Below are 17,724 nucleotides of genomic sequence, written 5' to 3'. Positions count from 1 at the left end.
AGTATTTGGGGGAGGGAGTATCAAATGTGGCTGGGTTTGACAATTTTATCAAAGTAAAAAGATTCTTAAGAATACAATGATAGCATATGTTACTCTTATAGCACAAATCCTCAAATGAAGTAAAGACTTTGTTTTACAGAAAACTACTACAATGCTTTAAGCAAAAATATTAAGATCCATCAATGACCGGCAGTTTAAAACAAATGCAGTGATGAAAATATTTAACTTTCCTCCTTTTATGAAGCTTTTACAAATTCAGTCTTCACTGTCTGAGCAAATCAGATTTAGTTTCTTCAGAGTCCTCTACCTGTCTTTTAGCATGATGCCTGTTCGTTATTGAATTCATAATGTAATACTATTTTAGACCTGATTCTCTCCCCATATTTTCTCACCCCAGATTGCAGATTCTTGTCTTCTTCCCAAAGCCATGCCTGTTTTTTTCTAAATCTGATTTTCACAAGATTGTTTAAAACATGCCGTGTTTTGCTTTCAGGGGCTCTTGTGTACAGTTTTCTTCTTTCTTTCTTTCACTTTTGAAAAGTTCCTGCTCTTTCCACTTTGTTATGAAGATGCTGTCATTGGCGTCCACGTTTAAACTTAGATAAAAAGAGATTCTTGTGAGATCGTTTTCCTACATACCAATTAGCTTCCGTTTCCATTTCATTATTACTATCATTAAGTTTATCTTGAGAAGTTATTGTTCTTGATCTTCTGCTTCCCACTACTTTTGCTGCTGCCTTCATTAGAAAGGTCGATAACATTTTCACTTAACATTCGCAAAACTTAATTTTCTCCATCATGGGGTTAGAACTTAAGTGTTGAAATGCAGAATGTAATGTATCTTTCTGAGAGATTACCGTTAAGCAATTTCCTTTTTAAAGGCGTGTAAGAATTCAAGTCACCAAATATCCTTTCAAGGACTTCTTCTTCCTTAACATTGCTGTTTGCCATGAGGCAGATTGAATTTTAATTAAATTCTGTATTTCATGTTCCTTCCACTGAAGCCCAAATCATCAGCGCTGATTCGTTCATCACTTTCCAACTGTGCCAAAGAGTTTCTCCTCCTGCAATTCCTGTCACAAACAGACAAACGTTTAAGCTCTCAACCGAGAAGCCGTTGGACTGGACAGTCCAAGAACAAGGGCCGGGCGCTGGGGCGCCGGGTGAAGCCCTCAGGGTGGCGGAGAGACCGAGGGAGGCGAGCGCCCCACCGGCCGCCTGGGCCTCGCCCCCGCCATGAGGGGCCACCAGGACCTGACACTCGGCCTTTCCTGACGTTCGACGCCCCAGGGCGTCTCTGGCCGCTTCCGCCCCCTCCTCAGGCAGGTCAGCGACGTCCCCGCCCTCCCAGCGGCCCCCGCGGGCGTCCTCCGCCATGTTGAGTCGCTGTTCGCGTTCACGCCTTCCTGTGGCGGATGGCTCAGGCTTGCCTTGGTTTTGTCTCCCTTAATCTCGTAATTCTTGTGTACACTTGCAGGTAAGAAAAAAAAAATAGATTTCATATGAAAGAGGTGAGATTGGTATTCGGGCATTTTACCTCCTGTGTCGCGGTTCCTTTCACCAGTTCGTGCTTGGGGCAGGGGTGGACTGACTGAGAAGGCGGCTCGAAGATAACTCACACCACGGCGTGAGTGGTGTTCAGTGACCCACTACTGTCGTGGCAGGTTACCACCAACTGAGTGGCTGCCCACAACGTGTTGATTCCCTTCAGTGCTGGAGGCAGAACTGCAGAGTGAGCCTCCCTAGGTGTTGGCGGGCTGCGTTCCCCCTCCAGCTTCTAGAAGCTGCCCACAGTTCTCGGGTGTGAAAGAGGAACTTAAGAGAAGATGGGGGTTTTCCCAGCATTGTATTTAAAATTGATATGTAAATGTTTAATTATCAAGCCGATCTTATATGTAAATAGGGTATCACAAAACCTAGCTTCCACAGCTCACTGTAATTGATTTATAACGTAAAATATATAGAGATTATTCCATTAATTCAAATAATTAAGTTTGAATGGCCAATGTATTTGCAAAGGCCTTCTGCACTCCCAAATCCTTATAAGTTCATTGTTGGCACTATGTGGAGATTTTTCACAAAAGAGTACTCAAAAATTCACAGATAGGCTTGAATCAGTGATACAGGATAGCTACCAGTTTGTTGAATGTTTGCTCGGGGCAAGGTACTGTACTAACAAATTTACATCTAATGTATTCCTTTGCAATCCTATGAAATAGTTATTCTACAGAAGGTAAATTGAGGCTCAGAGAAGTTATTTGCCTAAGATCACACAATTACAGAATGATTGCTCTCAAAGTCAAATACTGGTATCTCTGACTCTTAAGCCAAGGTGGAGTTTAGCACCTCTTCCATAAAAATACAAAGTATTCTTTGTTAGTGGGTATTTTTAGCTTCCCTAACCCTGTTTTTGTCATTTCTCCCTCTAATTTCCTCCATATATATCATGTAGTAATCTTTCTTCTTACTTTTTAAAAAAATATTTATTTATTCCCGCCCCCCCACCACCATCCTCCCTGCTGCACTCACTGTCTGCTCTCTGTGTCCCTTTCCTGCTCGTTCTTCTGTGTCTTGTAGTACTCTTTAGGTAATATTTATAACCAGTATAATTCACCTTGGGGATAGGTGAGAAGGCCTGTTAACGAGTGGTCAGAACAAAATACTCCATACAAATAGCAATGAGATGTGGGTATGGTCGAGCTCTGCCTTGAGCGGAAATAAGAAGCCCCAAATTCGGAGGGCATTTAAATTAATGTCTTCCAATGAGTCCCGGTGCCTGTTTCCTGGTCTCTTTGTCTTGCTTCTGACCAGGATTGGCAAGGTTGTCTGGGTTTCTGACCTTTTGTCGTTTGCTTTTGTAATCCCCACTGTTGACTCCTGGCTTCATCTGATAGCTAACATAGAGGCTTATCCTGCTAGCTGATTCCAAAGTCATTACCCACCCTTGGCTTGCATTAATCTTTCTAGGTCCAAGTCACTTGCCTTGCAGGCTCTGTCTGCCCCAACCTGCGTGGGCAGGATGAATATAATGATAAAGTGTAAACATCAGAACAATGGATTTTTCTTTATTGTATAAAAGTTCAGTGGTTTCAAAATACATGAAAAATTTTAATTTAAATCGCTTCTCTCCTTAACATTAAAATAGAGGTAATAAAATTATATGTGAGTTGCATTGTTTTATATCTTCTGAAGTTCAGTTTGGGTACAAGTGAGGGTGGGAGAGGGCTGTTGGTGATGAGAAAACGATTACTGTTTTGATTTAATTCTATGACTCACATTTTTTCACAGTTTCACACATCTGAAATTGACTCATATCTTAAAAACAGTTGGGCTGGTGGGAATTGTGACATGATTACCATTGGCTGTGACTATGTGAATTGTGTTACTATTACTGGTGACCTGCCTGGACAATAACAGCCACCTGATACCTGAATTGAAGGTCACCAGAGAAAGTATAAGTGTTCTGATTTTCTAAAATCATTTTGACATCTGATAAGATCAGAAAGGGCTTGCACTAAATCTTTCAGAATGAAGTATAAAACCCCAGCAACTGGACTGGGACTTGTTTTTAAAAGTTGTTGCATCACCAAGGTTCTTGATGGCACAAAGTATATTAAGAAATGAAAATGGACATCAGTGACCATGATTCTGAAAAGCTGGGCACTGAATATCAAGAAGCTTTGGGAATGCCTTAAACAATTTATTTTGCTTATATTTGCACTTTTATAAAAGTCTCCCAAGAGCTCTTTCACTAAATGTATAATAATAATTATAATGATTGAAAAACATTGGATTCTGTGAACCTAAAACTGTTCTAAAATAAAAAGATTTTTTAAAAAAACAAACATTGAGTAATAGTAGAATTGGAGATATTTTTCTTTTTTATGTGGAACATAAAATAATGTTCTTACAACTGATGACTTAGATTCAATGAAATGTGGTGTTCTGTGCTTGACTTTGAGTCATTTTGCATGAAATATGGTAGACAATAAATTCCTTCAACAAGAGATAGTGACTTCTTAAGTTTTATATTAATGTCTTAAGGAAAAAAACTGATTCTTTCTACTTGTGGATCAAATGGAAAACAAATTATAATAACAAAGTTATGTGAAGTAAATAAACTTTTCAAGTACAATAATAAAAGTGTAATATTTGTGTTTTATCTATTTCTATACTAAGAAGTCATTTCATGTATTTATGTTTACTGTGAAGGAGGCAGAACTGAATATGATGCCTTGAATTAAATTTTGAGAGTTTAGCTGAGATTAGTGAAGGATATATTTTTTGACATGACTCACTAGCCTTTTAATGTAATTTCAGGTGCAAATGAGTACCTTTGATATTATGAATTTTCTAAATATAAAATGTGTTCTTCATAGGTTTAAATTTATGACATTATTTATCTGATTATTTTCCATAAATATACCCCTTTCCATCTGGATAGCAGTTGGTTTGGGGTTAATGATGGTATCTAATTATGTAATGATACAAATCTGCATCAAAATCAAACAGCATGATATTTGTCATGATACAGAAAGATAAAATTCTGTATGTTCTCAGTTTTTCTCAAATGCCTCCTTTACAGTTTTAACCAGAAAATCTGTGTTTAATACTGTATGTTTCACCTTTACTCAGAATTTGGCTTATGTAACTGATGGCTACTCTGTTTATTAGGGATACTTGCTCATTAAAATGGTGTTTGGGGAACTGACAAGTGATGCAGTGTGCTTAGATTTATCTTTAGGTGGACAAATTTAATGATAGTTATTATTAAATCTATTTTCATGTTCATCCATTCAGCAAATATTTGTTGAGTTGTCCCCTGTAAACTATGTACTCTCCTGTTAAGATCATTTACCAAAGGCAACTAATAAATCATTATTTGTATTAGGGTAAAAGGTATCAAACCTTAAACAAAGCTGCTAATTTAGTTATTATTGAGACAAGCTGTGACCAATGTAATTGACATCTGTACACAGAGATAAAGTAATTCATTGTCCTTACCAGGGAGATCTGACAAGTGATCAAATCCTCATCTAATTCAAAATATTTATCCTATAGTGTGCTGGTTTGGGTCTTTTGTGGATCCAAGAAAATCCTGTTCTTAAAGCAAATCCATTCCTGTGCCTGTAAATCCATAGTAGATGCGATCTTTTGATTAGATTGCTTCAACTAAGGGCCTTTAATGATTAGCTTGTGGGACCCAGGATGGGTCTTAATCTTCTTACTGGAGTCCTTTATAAAAAGCTGCAGAGTCAGAGAAACCCTGAAAGGCTGGGATCAGCAGAGCACAGAGGCACAGAAAGAGGCCCCCCACAGGCTGAAGAGATGAGGACCAAAGAAGAGGGGAGAGATGAGCCATTTGCCTGACTGCCCACAGCTGAGCTCAGTGAGAACGTAAACCTGGAAGGGAAGGCTGAGACCCATACTGGCAGAGCTCCCATTGTATCTTACCACGTGGCAAGAGTCCAGGATTGCCAGCAGCTGACTTTCGGTGTGAGCACATCTCTGATAATGCCTTCATGTGGACATTTTCATAGCCTCAGAACTGTATGCTTTTAACCTAATAAATTCCCATTATAAAAGCCAACCCAAATCTGGTATATTGCTCCCAGCAGCTTTTAGCAAACGAAAACATATTGTTTCCTAGATTTCCTAAAATGTCCAATTAGATTTATCCTTTGTTATTAAGGCAGGGTTTTTTAAACAGTGGTCCATGGAAAACTGCCTCACAAAAACTAGAGGGGGAAGCAGATGTGGCTCAAGTGAAAGGGCTTCCACCTACCACGTGGAAGGACCTGGGTTCCATCCCTGGGGCCTCCTGGTGAAAAAGAAGAGAAAGTGTGCCTGCACAGCAAGCCAGTGCCCACACAAGTGAGTCACGCAGCAAGATGATGATGCAACAAAAGAGGGATGAAGGGGAGAGTCAAGGTGAAGCACAGCAGAAACCAGGAACTGAGGGAGCACAGCTGACAGGGAACCTCTCCAAATCAGATGCCCCCAGGATCAAATCCAGGTAAATCCTAGAGGAGAAAAAAAACCGAGAAGATAAAAAGAGAAATAGAAACAGAAGATCACACAGTGAATGGACAGACAGCAGAAATGGACAGACCCACCACAGCAGGGTGGGGAAGGGGAAGGGGGGAATAAATTAATTTTAAAAACCAGAGGGTTCATCACAACTAGATCTGCACTATGAGAAATACTAAAAGGAATTCTTCAGGCTGAGGAAAATTTTTCTGGTTGAAACCACAGAACTGCAGGAAGTAATGAAGAGTACCACAAAATTAAATAGGTAAATAAGAATGAATATTAAGTTTTTTAGAAATAGCAATTTTAATATCTTACGGGATTAAAACATAAAATTAAAACATAATAATAGTACAAAAAGCAGAAGAAGGATAAATTTAAGGAGTCTTAAAATTTTAGGATTCTTTAGAAGTGGTAAAAGTACTGATTTAAACTACCTTATTATAAGTCAAGTGTAAATACTGAGATTGAGAGAGTTTCAGGGGAAGAATTTTTTTGTTTTTGTTTATTATTATTGAAATAATGAAAATGCTCTAATAATGATTGGAGTGATGAATTCACAACTATGTGAATTATACTGGATATCACTGTATACTTTGGATGAATTGTATGCTTTATTAATATGTACCAATAAAATTGATTTGTTTAAAAAAAGTAAATACTGAATTACTAGGGTAATGTGAATCACTAGGGTATACCCTAGTGATTCACATTACCCTATATATAATTATATCTATATATAATTATATATAGGTATAACGGACTTATATATAGATATAATTATATATTATATATAGATATAACTATATTATATATAGATATAACTGAATTATATCTATTATATATAGATATAGATATAACTGAAAATCATATATAGATATATAGATACAACTGAAAATTTAAGAGGGGAAAATGGAATAAAAAAATACTTAATCCAAAAAGAAAATAAGAAGGGAAAACAAATCTCAAAGGTACCCTCTGAATGAATAATAGCAATTATTATTAATAAAGAGATATAGCTATACCTAAAAAGCTAATAGAGGAGAAAACCAGGAATAATTACAAACCATCAATTTAAAGTAAAGCAAGAAATGAAGAACGGAAGAACAAGAAAAAGGTGGGTCAAATAAAATAAACTGTAAGAGAGCAAACGTAAATACACCTATATCAACAATTACATTAAATGTAAATGGACTTATCAAAAGCAAATTAAATGCCAAGATTGTCAGACTGAAAGAAAAAAGAAAACTGTATACAGCTTAACAGTAGCGCTTGCAATTTGACCCAGAAAATAAAAGGATAGAAAAAGATATACCTTGCAAACACTTACCAAAAGAAAACTGTGTAGCTGTATTGCTATAATACAAAGCAGACTTCTATTGAAGAAATGGGTCAATCAATGATATAAAAATATATAAAAATCCCAAATTTGTATGCACAAAGCATAGCTTCAAAATAAAAGGAGAGGTAGACAAATCCATATAGTTGGAGGTTTTAACAAGTAGGCAAAACAGTAATAAGGATATGGAGGACTAGAATAAGATTAATCAACGACCTAATGTATAAAAGAATACAAGAATACCTAACAACTGCATTCTTTTCAATTGCAAAAGAAGTATTTATCAAAATAGACTATATGTTGGATCATAAAGCAAATCAACAAATTCCAAAAGACTAAAATCATACTGCATATGTTTTCTAACTACAGTGGAATAAACCAGAAATCAATAACAGAAAAAAGACTAGAAAATCCCTTAATGTTTGCAAAGGAAGCAACATACTTCTACATGACCTAAGGGTCAAAGAAGATATCACAATGAAATTTAGAAAATATTTTGGTAATTAAAATGCAGGATGCTAATACTTGCTTATTGCTTAGAGGTATGTTAGAGGGAAATTACAGCTAATAATGCCTATATTAGAAAACAAAAAATGTTGAAAATCAGTTACCGAAGCTGCTTTCACAAGAAACTAGTGAAAGAATAGCAAATTAAAGAAATTAGTAGCAACCAAATGATAATGACAAGAGTAGAAATCAATTAATAGAAAACAAAGGTACCATAGAGAATATCAATAATGCTAAAAGTTGGTACTTGGAGAAACTAATAAAATTGATTTTTTTAAAAGTTTGTACTCAGAAAAGGTAAGCATTGTCAGTGATCATAATTGAGAGCTAGAAAGTCCTAGAACATGAAACTCTGTCCAGAATGGTCAGCATAAAAACAAGGGCACATGGTCAAGCAACTCAACAGTGTCTTGCCCAGCATTTTAATAACTCTCTTGCCCTTTCTCTCATGGCCACAATGTGGCTACCACACCTCCAGAATTTAGTGCAACTGTTACCTCCACCTTTATCAATGTCACTTCTGTGTGAGGAATGTGTTCTTGCGATCTTTGGTCCTTCCAAAGCCAGACACTTGTGCATCTATATTGCCAGCAAAATTCAGAACTTCCTTCCTTAGGAAACTTATTTCTGAATTGAAATCCTATGACAGGAGTTTCATTGTTGGAGGTTGTGCCCCAGCTGCAAAGGAGGTTTGCTGAAACAAGTCTCCTGTCATCTACTTTGGGAAGCCAGGACTCATTCGCTGAATATTACTCTGCCATTGAAAAGATTTTTAAAATTTGCTCAGCATCCTGAATATTACTCTGTCTTAGAAAAGGTTTTAAAAGTTGCTCAGCAGCCCAAAACTTAATTCATTTCCATTGTATACGTCTTTTATAAATATATCACCTCCAAAAATCAAATCAAATGATATTTTTACATGTGTAATTAAAGGTGCTAATTCTAGAGAAAACGTACTGTCATTTTACTACATTAATATGTACATATTTTTTAAGTATTGGTAAAAATCCTTTGTGTGACAAAATTATTGTTAACTTTTAAATGGGTCAAATATTTGTTTTAAAACACCCAGCTTATTAGATAAAATTTATATATTTTAGTGCAAGCTATTAGTCACCTTTGTCTTACAAATATAAGCTTTAGATTCCTGGAGATTTTTATTTTTTGACATGGTAACTAGCAGGCATACCCTCAAGAGATTTCTTCTGAGGTTTCAAAGAACATGGTTGGGAGTACTTTTTAAGGGCTGTGCTGGTGGTTGTCTAAACTAGCATCAACTCCCCCATCACTTTCTCTCATCTATCACTGCATAGAGGAGGAGAAAGCTCAATATTTACCTTTCTAGCTGCTTTAAGGATGGCAATATGACAATGTTCTGATTAATAAGATATAAACTGCTAGGAAATTCTTTGCTATCCAGAAAAAATGTTTGGCATTTCTGTTGCTGATCCTTCCCCTTTTAGTAGAGATCAGGGCCACCTGTATTGTTGTGGGTCAAGTGACCTGTTGGAAGGAGCAGTGGAATTCCCATCAAACAAGTTCCACAGCAGTGGACATCTGGCTTCAAGTTTAGTTTCTGGAAGGTTAGCCTCAGGCCTAGTCCTCCAACATCGCCAACAATACCATGAGCTCTCCAATATTGATTGAATAAGCATATTTTCTGATTGAACAGCCAGAGTTAGTTACCTTTGCTTCCAGCAAAAAATCTGGAGGATTCACTATACATTATCATCATTCACAAGAAAATTTTACTGAACACTTACTATGTGTCTGACCTAGTAATAGACTCATTCAGAAGCTCTTGAGATGTAGTTCTTACCCTATAGGTGCTTTCAGCTGCAAGCAGTCATCAATTTATTGCCTCTTGGGTGCAAATCTTTGCCTTGCTTTTCGGTAATAGAGCTGGACTCTGAAAACATTTCTCTTTGCCTGCTGGCACGGAGTCAGGTTTTGTTAATAGAAGGCACTAGAAAGCTACTGGAAGAAAAAGGGGCTTCAAATCCTGGGTCCCAGTGTGCTTTTTCCTGTTTTCTTTTGCAGTGGAGGGCATGCAAGTGGGACACCCAGTGATGTTCATCCTTCTCCAAGTTGTCGGCACCCCGGCAGGAGGCTCCCTCCTTTTCCTCCCCAGGTCAAGGCATACTGCTTGCCATTCCTGCTGGCTCATAGTCACTGCTCCCCACACCCGGGTTGCCAGTGGTAAATTCATGTTCTGCGGCCTGGACCCAACAGCTCTGGAGCAGCTCTGGTCTGGGGAAGACCAGAGAACTTCTCCACAACTCTCAGGGAAGGTTTAAATCTCAGCCTTGAGGGTGGGCACCTATTCCAAGTTTGTTCCTTCCTTGGAGACTCTCCCTTAGTCCCAGTGGTAATATCAACTTTCCATATTTGCCAATCCTATAGTCTTTAAAGTTCTCTTTTATCCCTCTTAGTAGTTAATCACCTTTTACCAGTTAATGATTCATCATATTAAATTAGCCCTGTTCAAATTACTGGTGTGGTTTCTGTTTCCTGACTACGCCCTGACTGATAAGCTTTCTTATCAGGTTTAGCATCCTGGGATTTGACTATAAAGTATAACAGATTTCTAAGAGTTATTTTTCTTAAGATTACATAAGATTTTGTTGTTAGATTATGGTGTGACTCATATGCACAAAAGTTGTACAGTTGAATGTAAAATGTAAACTATATTTTGCATGGCATTTTTATAATTTGGTTGCCTTTTTTTTTTTTTTTAGTTAGGAATTAAGGAATTTAGTTATTAAGGAATGGAGAGAAGAGAAATGGGACAAAATAACAAATTATCAGTCCCAGGTAGAGAGGAAGGAAAGGGCTGAAAAGAGATTAAAGGTCTTATTTAAAGATTACAATTTCCAAATACAGATTACAGATCTCTGGGTTTATTTAAGTGCTGATCCAGGCAGGGAGAGAAAATGCAAGAACGGGGAAAACATGGCTATAACAGGGCAAGGAAAAAGGAAAAGGGCTTGCCTATTTTTATTGAGTATTATTTTTACCTCCTTTTGAAGTTCTGTTCCTTATCTGTTCCTCCAAATTTTATAAATAGATGCATCTCATCTTTTATTACACTTACTTTATCTTTCCTGACAAGTAGCATTGTGTATTGGTTAAAATTTCAGGATTTCAAGTCACAGAAATTTGTCAAATAATAAAACTTTACTGGCACAAAAGAGAATATACTATAAGATTCCATTTATCTGAAGTCCAGAACAGCCAAAACTCATCAGAAAGTGTTAGGGTGGGGGGAGAGGTGAAATGGTTAATTTTTGTCAACTTGAAGATAGTCCCCAGTTATTTAATCCAATACTACTCATACTATTGCTCTGAAGGTATTTTGTAGATGTGATTATGATTAACATCTACAATTAGTTCACTTTAAAGGCAATTCTTCTCAATAATCTGGGGAATCCTAATCCATTCAGTTGAAAGGTTAAGAACAACTAAGATTTCCCTGAGGAAGATGAAATTCTGCTTACAGATTGCAAAGTCAGCCCATCCTCAAGAGTTTCCTGTCTGTACTTTATAATTGCTTGCTGAACAGATTTTGGAGTAGCCTAGACAGCCCCTACAATTACATAATCCAATGTCTTGCTTTCTATCTATCCATCTATCCATTGTGCTGGTTCTTTTTCTCTGGTGGAAGAGAGAAAATATTGCGTGGGAATATAAAATGTTACACTCACTTTGCCAGTGCTGTTTAAAAGTAACCATGTACCTACCATATAATCCAACAGTTCCACTCCTCATTATCTACCCAAGAAAAATAAAACATGTCCACAAGGAGACTTACCAGAATGTTCATAACAGTTTATTCACAATAGCCCTGTGGCAGTTTGAGATTACTTTATGAATCCCTAAAAGAGGATGATTATGTTTGTAAATTATTCCTCTAAGTATGACACCCTTTGATTGCATTAAATTCAGGTGAAGTGCCTTTGATTAGATTATCTGTTAAGATTAGGGCTTTCATGTGACTATATCAGTGAATGTGACTCAGGTTGAGTTTCCATCCCCTTGTGGGGTCTGATATAAATGGACACTCATGTGAACAGACAAACACAAGAGGACACACAGAGGAGAGAACTTTATCATTTTTTTATCCTGCCATGTGACAGAAAGGAGAAGGCTCAAACAGCTAAATCCCCAGAGGGAGATGGACCATTTGCCTAGCTTATAGCTGACATTGGGAAGAGAACCGAGACTGATAAAGGAAGCCCTGAAAGACAAGCCCTATGCCAGCCTACAGCTGAGATCAGGAAGAAGCTGGGCCCGAGGAAGGGGAAGCCAGAGGGGAAGACTGAAACCAAGGAGAGATCACCTGCCATCCTGCTTCAACACATGGCAGCTAACTTTGGTTAGAAAGTATCTCTCATGGTACCTTGAGCTGGATTTCCCACAGCCTTAGAATTGTAAGCTTTTACCCCAAATAAATAACCCTTTTTAAAAGCTAACAGATTTCTGGCAGTTTGCATAGGCACTCCTTTGGCAGACTAATAAAAGCCCCAAATTGGAAAGCAGCCAAATACCCATCAAGGGAGAATGGATAAATATATGTGGGGGGTGGGGAGGGATTTCTGTACAGTGGAATGCTACTCAGCAATAAAAGGAACAAGCTATTGCTAAATGCAACAAAATTGCTGAGTCTCAAAAACACCAAGATACGCAAAAGAAAACACAGGAAAGAGTACATATGTAAAGTATCATCCTTCTACCATTGAGTTGCCTTTATGTCTTTGTCAAAAACAATTGATGTAGGGAAGCAGCTGTGGCTCAATCAGTTGGGATCCTGTCTACTATATGGGAGGCCCTGGGTTCACGTCTCGGGGCCTCCTTGTGAAGGCAGGCTGCAGAGAGCTGCCCAGCCCTCAAAGCACTGCAGAGTGCCACCCGGCCCGCAAACACTGTGGAGAGCCGACTCAGCAAGATGACACAACAAAAAAGGGAGACAAGCGAAAACACAGAAGAGCATGCAGCGATGGACACACAGCAGACAGCAAACAAGCCACAAGGGGGGAGAGGAAATAAAATATATAAATATGGACCCAGAAAGCAGACAGCACACAAAAAGCCACAAGGAGGGGGGATTAAAAAAAAAACTGATGCAGGGAAGCAGGTGTGGCTCAGGTAGTTGAGCACCTGCCTACCCCATGGGAGGTCCCAGTTAGGTTCCTGGTGCCTCCTAATGAAGATGAGCAGGACAGCAAGCCAGTGTGACAAGCTGGTGTGGTGAACTGACACAACAAGATAACACAGCAAGGAGACACAATAAGATGCAATAGGTGGGGAGTGGAGGTGGCTCAAGTGATTGGGTGCCTCCCAAAAAGAAGACAAGCAAACACAGAGAGCACACAAAGAACAGACAAAGAGAGCAAAGAGCAAATGCAAACAGCAAGGTGGGGCGGGGGGAGGGGTGGTATGGAGAAATAAAATAAATCTTTTTTAAAAAAGGAATTGTGGCAGTTTTATATGGCTCATAATTCCAAAAATAGGTATTGGATTATGTTTGTAAACTGGTCTATACCTGGGTGTGATTAAATAATGATTAGGTCTTTGATTGGGCCATGTGGGGACTCATAGATAAAAGACATGGCAAAGGACAATGTTGGAGTTTTAATGCTGGAGTCTTGAGCTGGAGCCCTGGAAAGTAAGCACACAGAAGAGCTTGGCTGTGAGGAAGGAGAAGCAAGCCCTGGGGAGAGACAAATCCTGAGCCTGGAGAGAAGCAAGCCCGAGAAAGAGAGGAACCCATGAAGCCTGAACCCTGGCAGACATCAGTAGCCATCTTGCTCCAACACATGGCAAAAGACTTTGGTGAGGGAAGTAACTTATGTTTTATGGTCTTGTAACCATAAAGCTTCTACCCCCAAATAAATGCCCTTTATAAACACCAACTGATTTCTGGTATTTTGCATCAGCACCCCTTTTGGCTAATACGGAATTTGGTATTGAGGAGTGGGAAAGTGCTTTTGCAATTACCAAATGCTGGAATGGTTTTATAAGTGGGTGAGGGATGAGCTAATTTTTGGAGGAACTATGAGATGCTTGATAGAAAAGGCCGGTATTGCTTTGCAGAGACTGTTGGTAGGGATACAGATTCTGAAGAAACTTTTTATGATGCCTTAGAAGTAAATGATGAAACTGTTATTGGAAACTCTGAAAACTGGAGGAAAGGCAATTCATGTTTTAAAGTTGCAGAGAGAGGGGATTGTATCTCTCAAGAGAAATGGTGGCTCCCAATGCATTAGCGCAGTTGAGCATGTCAAGCCCTCAACATTGTTGCAAGTATCTCTGAACATGGCCCTTCAAGCAATGAAGAATGATTGTCACTGTGGGCCCTGAGGGGAGGGAGAAAGAGGTATTGAATAGGTGGAATCAGTGTAACTGTGGGGCAATGGAAGTGTTCCACAAAATTATGCAAGGATAGATACAGGATATGTTAAATTACACCCAAAAATGTATAGGGGCCTATAGGCTAAAATGTAAATCATAATATAAAACATAAGATAACTAAAAATTTAGAAAATTGTATAGTCTAATTGTATAGACCACAATGCAAACCCAAGTGTAACCTTGTTTGAAAGTTATTGTCTCAATATCTGTACATCAGTTGCAGAAATATAGTATGAACATATAAAAAGATTATTGCTGGGCAAGGGACAAAGTATCTGATGTTGAATATGTGGGAGTACTGTATATTGTATATATGAATTACTGTGGTCTAAAACTTTTGTGAAGATAAGCTTAATAATTAGAAAAAAAAGAAAAAAAGACAGGATATAGAACGTGAGGAAGAGATGGGAGAAGTAGCCTTGTTACTGTGCATACAGGGCAACACTTACTGCAGTGATGGAAGGCAAAACATCAAAAACAAAGCTTTTTCATTTTTTTTATTTTTTGGTACCCCAGTTTATTTTTAATTTTTCTAAATTAGTATGTATGCCATATCTAACCTCTAAACCCATCACTATATCCCATTTTACTATCAGTGGAACCTGGCAATATATTGGGCTTCATTTTCAGGGAGGTTTTGGACCACAGAGGGGTTTGATGGTGGTGGGGGAGGAATACTGGTGTAGGGTGTTATTGGTGGGGGGCACATGGTTGGGAGGGAGTTCTTCAGGGCATATGTGCAGGGTGCATAAAAATGTTTGGATATTTTCATAATGGTTACAGTTGGGAACAATGGCTGGGGGAGTGCTGAGATCCTGGCTGGGGGAGCTCTGTCGCATTCCCCAATGGAACAGCAAAGATACTCTGAGTGCAATGGCTAAGATCAGTAAGAAAGGATGGTCCAACAATGAGCCCTTGATGCTAATGACTATGCTTGTGGACCTGTGTGCCTGAAATAAGAACTAGGCCCAGAGCTGCAGGGTGCCTAAGAGTTACCTCCTGAGAGCCTCCATGTTGCTCAAATGTGGCCAGTCTCAAAGCCAAACTCAGCATGTAAATTCTGCCCCCACCCCCCAACATGGGACATGGCTCCCGGGGATGAGCCTCCCTCGCACCAAGGGATTACTACCAAGTACTAGCTGATGATGTGGCTGGAGAACAACCTTGAATAAAAGGGTCAACTCATACCAGCAGAATATCTCAGCCTACATGTAATATCAGGAGTTAAAAATGCTTTTTGGCCCTGAATAAAAGGGGGAAATGGAAAGGACAAATGAGTTTATATGGCTATGAGTCTCCAAAAAAGAGCTGGGAGGTCATCAGAGGGGTCGCCCTTGTGCACACCTCAGCAGAGTCCCAGAGACAGCTAAAGTAGATAAAACCCCAGGTATTGGTTCTTCTGAGGGCTAGAGACCCACGGGTTCTATGGTCATGGCAGATGGACTTCAGTGCCATGTCAGTTGGCCCTACTTTGGAGTTTGTGGTCCTGAGTGTGATGGAGTTGGACTCAGGTGTGATCTTTGTCCACAAGCCTCTCCTGTCACTTTTACCAGACCTGTGGTTGGCGCTGGGGTTTAGTGTATACATGGGGGACCTGAATCTCTGGACTCTCCATGTGATAGCCAGGCTCTGAGCCCCAACAGACTTGCAACTCCTACCCTCTGGTTTATTGGACTTACCCCAGCCAGCTAACAGGGAGGTGAAGAAGGTCAACCACCACACCAGGGAGCCAAGAGTGCCTACAACTGCAAACAGGAGAATTGCATCCATCATCCAAGTGGAGTCGAGGCACCCTCTTGATAGAGGGGTAGAGTGGACATAGCCATCCCAGGGTCCACACAATGGAGGAATAGAGTATGGATTAGAGTGGACTTACTGATACTCTATTTTAGAACTAATGTGATCAGTAGTGGAAGTAAATGTAACACTGAGATGGAGAAAGTGGACATGGTAGCTGCTAAGGGTGGGAATGGGAAGAGATGTGATGTGGGGGCATTTTCAGGACTTGGAGGTGTCCTGGGTGGTCCTGCAGGGACAGTTACTGGACATTGTATGTCCTCCCATGGCCCACTGGGTGGACTGGAGGAGAGTGTAAACTGTAATGTGGACCATTGACCATGTGGTGCAGCGGTGCTCAGAGATGTATTCACTGAGTGCAGTGAATGTCCCATGATGATGGAGGAGGTTGTGGTTATGGGAGGAGTGGGGTGAGGGGGTGGGGGGTATATGGGGACCTCATTTTTTTAAATGTAACATTAAAAATTAATTTTAAAAAAAAAGAAAGAAACTACTGCCTACCACAAGATCTTGAAGATGTTTTCCTATATTTTCTTCTAGGAGTTTTATGGTTGCAGTTTTTATATTTAGTTCCTTGATCCATTTTGAGTTAATTTTTGTATATGGTGTGAGATAGGGGTCTTCTTTCTTTCTTTTGGATATGGCTATCCAGTAGTTGTTGAATAGACTATTCTGGCCCAGCTGGGTGGACTTCACAGCCTTGTCAAAGATCACTTAACTGTAGATGTGAGGGTGAATTTCTGAGTTCTCGAATCAGTTCCATTGGTCAACCTGTCTGACCTTACACCAGTACCATGCTGTTTTTAGCACTGTAGCTAAGTAATATGCTTTCAAGTCAGAGATGAGAATCCTCCAACTTTGCTCTTCTTTTTAAAGACATTTTTGGTTATTCTGGGCCCCTTACCTTTCCAAATAAATTTGATTATTGGATTTTTGATTTCTGAAATAAGGCTGTTGAGATTTTTATTGGGATTGCATTGATTCTCTGAATCAGTTTGGGTAGAACTGACATCTTAACGATATTTAGTCTTCTGACCCATGAGCACAGAATGTCCTTCCATTTATTTAAGATCTTTTGCTTCCTTTGGCAATGTTTTGTACTTTCTGAATAAAAGTCCTTTATGTCCTTGAAAAAAATGAATAAGTAAAGTTGCAGAGAACATAAGATTAACTCCTGGTGTTTCAGGGAAGGCAGAATTTGAAAATGGTGAGCCTGGGAATTTAGCTGAAGAACTCTCCAAAGTAAATTTGGAGAATGCAACTTGGTTTCTCCTTGCAGCACATAGCAAAATGCTCGATGAATGAGATAAACTGAGAACTGAATTGTTGGGCGCAGAGAAAGTAAAGACTGATTCCAAAAATTCCAAGCCTCTGGAAATCAAGCTCCCAAATAATAGTGGCCATTTGAAGACTTACCTAAACTTGGAACTTGTAAATCAGGATTGAAGATGCAGTTATCTTGGAAAGACTTGTGGAAACTTTTACTGTCTGACTGCTTGGACTCCTCTACTTGCATGCTAAACCAACAAAGTTTTTGAGAGAGCTGTATGAACAGAACCACTGTCAGCTTGGACTAAAAGGGACATGGAAAGGAGAGACTGAAGGAGAAAGAGCTTTAAGAGGAAAACCATGGAAGCTAA

General features: G+C 39.1%; 1 pseudogene; it reads right to left on the bottom strand.

Annotated features, from left to right (window-relative positions):
- Nucleotides 1-255: 255 nt before the first annotated feature.
- Nucleotides 256-1,377, bottom strand: LOC101447950 (telomeric repeat-binding factor 1 pseudogene; annotated as a pseudogene).
- Between the last annotated feature and the right edge of the window lie 16,347 nt (nucleotides 1,378-17,724).

Source organism: Dasypus novemcinctus, chromosome 13 (genome assembly GCF_030445035.2).
Source record: "Dasypus novemcinctus isolate mDasNov1 chromosome 13, mDasNov1.1.hap2, whole genome shotgun sequence".
NCBI lineage: Eukaryota > Metazoa > Chordata > Mammalia > Cingulata > Dasypodidae > Dasypus > Dasypus novemcinctus.
Note: the sequence above shows the minus strand (reverse complement) of the source record. Positions and strands in the feature narration are given on the sequence as shown.